Raw genomic sequence first — 6,139 nt, forward strand, 5'->3', positions numbered from 1 at the left:
CTTTTCAAGGCAGAGAGATACGTAATTGTAAAAGAAAAATTCTAGGGAAGTAATACAGTCAAGGCTCAAATTGAGATTGAATAATACAGCCATTGTTACAAATCTTCAGGCTGTATGTTCAGAGAATAATTTGGGAATAAATCCATGCTTTGCTGTTGGGAACTGAAATACTTAGCAGTTTGCTGCATTGTGTTCTAGCTTTCCCCATCAGTTTCCAAGGTGGCCTCCAAATCACTGACAGGAGAATTTGGAACTGGTTCTGGGGCTGCAGGAATTCCTCAACATAGTTGTTGAATTGACTGTTCCAAGTCTAGTTATTCCAAGCTTGGGGGCACCAGGTCTGACTGTTCCAAGGGTGATTGCTCCAGGATTGACCTTCCAGCTCTGGTTGCTCCAAGTTGGGTTATTCCAGGTCTGGTTACCTGACATGGGCAGGTTTCTGCAAGAGTTCAGCAGGCATCCTTGGTGGTAGGAATAGAAGCCTGGGTATTCTGTAGTTGCTGGGCCCTGAGTCACACAATGTTGCTATTCCTTGGCCAGTTGTTTTTCTGCCACCTCTTACGTTTCATTCTCTGGTTCTGGAACCAGATCTTAACCTGTTTGTAGCTAAGGTTCAGGATGTTGGAAAGTTCTTGCATTTGCTGGAGGCTGAGGTATTTCTGCCTCTGAAATCTATCATTGAGTACACACAGCTGGGTCTGAGAGAACACGGTTCTGGTCTTCTGTTTCTTGACCAGGACCTTCTCTTCCTTCTTCTCTGTGCTCTTGTCTGCAGCCGTGGCCAGTAGTTTTACCTGGGGCTTGTGGAAGAATCAGGACTGTCCAGTCTCCACGTTGTGGGTCTCAGCAGATGACATTTGCAAGGACACATAATTTTCTTCAGGCCCATAAATCTCAGGCATTGGTGAAGATTCCCTGTAATTGGATACTTCGGGACCACGCAGGCTTTGGGGACAAGCTGGGTCCACACTCATGTTGTTGAATTGAAGGAGAGGGAGAAAACCAAAGGGCTAGATAGATGGTAGAAAAAGTCCAGGCTTAAGAATCTAGGTAGAAGAGCTTAGAGAAAGGTGAAGATCTCCAGGTATAAAAGTATTAAAAATATGGGATGAAGGGAAGTCACCTGTGTGATAACAGAAGCCTACCAGCCCAATGTAGGAAAATGACCGAAACTAAGCATACCCTTACCATACCATTCCAGTAATTGTGCTTGTTGATATCTACCCAACTAATTTTAAAAAGTGCGTCTACATGAAAGCCTGCATGGAAATGTTTATAGCTGCTTTATTAATAACTGTCAAAAAACGGAGGCACCCAGGATCTTCTTGAATAGGTAAATGAATAAACAAACTGGAGCCCAGTCACCCAATGGAATATTATTCATCAATAAAAAGATATGAGCTATCAAGCCATGTAAGACATCGGTGAATCACAAATGCCTATTGCTAATGGGAGTCAGCCAGCCTGAAAAGGCTATATACTGATGCATTTATATGACATTCTGGAAAAAGCAAAAATACAGAGATAATAGACAGATTAGTAGTTGCCAGGAGTTTGAGGTTCGTGTATGTGTGTGTTTGGTGGGTGTGTATGTGTGTGTGGTGGGGAGGTGTTACAGAGTGGAGGCACAAGAGATTTTTTAGTGTCGTGAAACTATTCCATATGATACCGTGACAGTGGGTACCTGCTACACATTTGACAAAATCCATGAAACTTTACAGCACAAAGAGTGAACTTTAATGTATACAACTTAAAAAGTATTATTTAGAAGGCTGAGGGATCCCAGAATAGAATGCAGAATCGAATGGGGTTACAAATGTATGAAACAGCCTCACTGACAGGAGTGCAGGTAAAAGGTGCTGACCTAACCCCGAAAATAAGTGGAGTCTGAAATTCTAAATGCCAAAGCAACAGTACATACACTCCACACTTTAGTCGAGAAAGTTGTTTCCCCTGGGGATATAGGTTAACAATTCTGAAATCACTACACCTGTATGCTAGAAATGAACGATAAAGGCAATAGATGGTATGGTAGGAACAAGTTTTCCTGGTGTTGGAGTGTAATCTAAGAAAGTTTTCATAGAAGTAATATTTGATTTCATCCTGAAAGAACATACAGAATTGCAGCAACAAGAGAAAGAAGAAAGGACATTTCAGGGACAGCGAATAGCTTCAGCCTGTTGTCCTCAAGCTTTTAGGTCTCAGAAACCCTTTACATTTAGCACCCAAAGGGCTTTTAAAAAAATGCATTATATTGATTGATATTTTACTATTATGAATTAAAACTGCTGTGATTTTGACATATAATTTACAAATTCCTTTTAAAATAAAATAATAAACCTATTCATTATATGTAGACTTGAACTTCCATGCCCCATTAAGGGTGAGTGTGGCAGTAAGACTTGCTTTCGCCAAGGAAATGTAAGCAAAAGAGACAGGTGCCATTAGAATCGGAATATTTTAAAAACTAGTGACAATTTCCTGTACTGTCTCTTTTCCATTATCACTGCCATGAGCAACATTTAAAATGGTGGCTGCTTCCACAGCCTGCAAGGAGATTACAACACTTGCCCTAGTCGAGTCATGAGAGACACAAAGCATGTACAATACATAAACCTCTGTTGTTAAAAGACACTGAAATTTGAGGGGAAGCGGGTTGTTCGTTACCATCACATAATGTAGCCTATCCATTCAAAATAAAATGAATCCTCTGGCTGTTAGAGATACAAACCACTTCTCTGGCAGCTTAAATGGGGATATATGTATATGTATAGCTGATTCACTTTGTTATAAAGCAGAAAGTAACATACCATTGTAAAGCAATTATACTCCAATAAAAATGTTAAAAAAAAAACTTAATTTAGTCTCTAACACAAAGTCTTTTCTGTAACCATCATTTTCATAGGAGGGAAGGGTTTATCGTTTTCTGATTATCATGGGACAGCACATTTATCCAGCATTTAACGTTTCAGGAAGATGCCTTCGCATGTATCTTGTTATATATCTTTTAAGTAGAAATTATTATTTGTATCTTACAGATGTTGGAACTAAAGATTAAGAGTTTTGTAAAATACACAGATTGCACGACCAGTAATTAATGGACTCTCAACTTGAGTCAAGTTCTGACTTTGATGTATATACTCTTCCCATATGCTGTGATTCCTTTGGTTAATCTAAAGACAAAACCTCATTTAAGCAATTTCCTGGATCTTCTGAAACCAGGTGTTTTTTTTGTTTTTTGTTTTTTTTTTTGCGGTATGTGGGCCTCTCACTGTTGTGGCCTCTCCCGTTGCAGAGCACAGGCTCCGGACGCGCAGGCTCAGTGGCCATGGCTCACGGGCCTAGCCGCTCCGCAGCATGTGGGATCTTCCTGGACCGGGGCACGAATCCATGTCCCCTGCATCGGCAGGCAGACTCTCAGACACTGCGCCACCAGGGAAGCCCTGAAACCAGTTTTTAAATAAAGGTGATCTTTTGTTCTATGTTCTGAAAAGGAGTTCCTCTTTAAATTCTTCTGACCTAAGTAACTGAGTTTATACAAAACAGTAGTTCCAGATAAATTACAAGAGAAACTGGTCTTCTTGCCTTATGGAAAATGCAATGCGGGGGGCGGGGGGGAAAGGAGATGCAGGGCTATTTTCTTTTGTCACTCAACAAGATAGACTTTTCACCCATTTGGGGAAAAATAAGGAGACAATTATAACCATGTCAATCACTTTCCTAGTCTTTCAACCAGTGTAAAAAGATTGTGGAAGTTTAAATTTAAAAACTAAAAAACAATTAGTTGTAAATTTTACTTTTTGTCACTTCCTGGATGGACACTTGTATTACTCAGATAAACTCTGGTTACATTTTCCTACTTATACAATCAAGAAAATGGTACCCCTCTAAAAAGATTATAGCAAAGTTTGTTTTTATAATTTCATAAAATAATTAGCACAGAGTTTGCCATAATGGTGATTACATTTTATTTCCTCCAGATTCCCCATTAAAAAGAACCACAATACTTATTCTGAAAAGCTCCAGTTAAACAAAATTTTTAAACATAAATGTCTCAAAATATATGCTCTGTTTCATTTGGAATGAACAGACAGCAGAAAGTGGCTTCATCCATTTCACTGACCACATGTATCAGAGCAGAGGATTCTGTGAGTAATTTGGCTGTGAGGGTTTTTAGCCACCTTCAAAGGGACCAAAACAGCCAGATTCGTTGTTCAATTTATTTCCTAAATCTAGAGAAAGGCTTAGCTAAAGGAATGTGAGCAATTTATTTATCTTTACCTTCAGTTGCTAGCGCTCTGGGCAATAATCATAGAAAATGTAGACACAGCTGAAAGCTCACAGAAGCTTCCAATGCTGAAGCCACATAGTCCAAGGTAAATTGCTTACTCATTTAGTGAAAATAAGAGGTAAGATGTGGAATGGCTTTACTTTTTAATAAATGGTATTTATATTTTCTAATTACCAAAGGGAATAATTTAACATATGCATTGTGGTAATTTTAGAAGACACAGAAGACTAAGAAAGGATAATGAGAAACCACATAATCCCATAAGAGAAATGAAACCCTAATCTCAGGTAACAAATTGTTGTCAAGTGAAAAGATTTTAATTGATTTTCTCTCGCTATGAAATTAAGATATTGATATTAATATTTAGTTATACTTACAGAATTTATAATGAAATACTAAATCAACAAATATCACATATATTGTTGATTTGTAACAATAAAGTTTTGATTGAATATATCATAGATTAAATTTCCAAGATTTTTAATGGATCATTGTATTTTAGTGTATAGATATATCATGTTATATCTGCTTCTGAAGGATATGTAATTAAAAAAATTTTTCTATATTCTAGCCATTACCACAAGGAAGCTTTTATTCATATGTACAATTTATTTAGCAAAACTCTAAAACTGGAGAATCCTAGCCAAAAGTTCTAAACTATTTAAGGTTTTCAAACTGTCCTCAGGAAAAAACATAAATATTAAAGTTAAATAATACAAACCATGTGAGAAAGTGTTCATTTTTCCATACTTGTGCCAATACTAAATAACAATCTTATGATCCAGCAATCCCACTACTGGGCATATACCCTGATAAAAACATAATTCAAAAAGAGCCATGTACCACAACGTTCATTGCAGCACTATTTACAATAGCCAGGAGATGGAAGCAACCTAAGTGTCCATCAAGAGATGAATGGATAAAGAAGATGTGGCACATATATACAATGGAATATTACTCAGCCATAAAAAGTAACGAAATTGAGTTATTTGTAGTGAGGTGGATGGACCTAGAGTCTGTCGTACAGAGTGAAGTAAGTCAGAAAGAGAAAAAAAAATACCATATGCTAACACATGTATATAAAATCTAAAAGAAAAAAAAAGGTTCTGATGAACCTAGGGGGTAGGACAGGAATAAAGCTGCAGACATAGAGAATGGACTTGAGGACATGGGGAGGGGTAACTTGGGATGAAGTGAGAGAGTAGCATTGATATATATACACTACCAAATGTAAAATAGCTAGCGGGAAGCAGCTGCATAGCACAGGGAGATCAGCTCAGTGTTTTGTGACCACCTAGAGGGATGGGAGGGAGGTGCAAGAGGGTGGGAATATGGAGATATATGTATATGTATAGCTTATTCACTTTGTTATACAGCAGAAACTAACACAACATTGAAAAGCAATTATACTCCAATAAAGATGTTACATAAAAAATCTTTTAATATCCCATATTTTGTCAGTCTACACAATAACAACACTAACAAAAGCCAATTCTTATTTTCTTTGAAGGTTAATGACCTTAAAAATAACATCTTCATGTTCTCTATTCTTATATATTGCTTCTTTGAGTTGCCTGTTCAAATTCTTTCTCTATTTGTATTTTTGATCTTTTTTCCCCTCTTACTGACTTTTAAGATACATATGTATACACACACACATATATATCTTTTTATCTTTTACAAATATTGTATCTTTCTAGTTTGCCATATGTATTAATTATGTTTATTTTTCTTCCATTACCATTAGGTAGTTTTAAATTTTTATATAGTTAATCTTTTTATATCTTCTATCATGCTTTAAACGTTTTCCCAGTACTCAAATTTCAAAACTCACTTTCTTATACTTCC

At 36.9% G+C, this 6,139-nt stretch overlaps 1 pseudogene across 1 annotated transcript; it reads right to left on the bottom strand.

The window, feature by feature from the left end:
* Positions 1 to 310: 310 nt before the first annotated feature.
* Positions 311 to 974, bottom strand: LOC309826127 (homeobox protein NANOG-like; annotated as a pseudogene). Its single transcript has one exon. The product of its transcript is annotated as a homeobox protein NANOG-like (transcript).
* Between the last annotated feature and the right edge of the window lie 5,165 nt (positions 975 to 6,139).

This window comes from Grampus griseus, assembly GCF_964374135.1.
Source record: "Grampus griseus genome assembly, chromosome: 8".
NCBI lineage: Eukaryota > Metazoa > Chordata > Mammalia > Artiodactyla > Delphinidae > Grampus > Grampus griseus.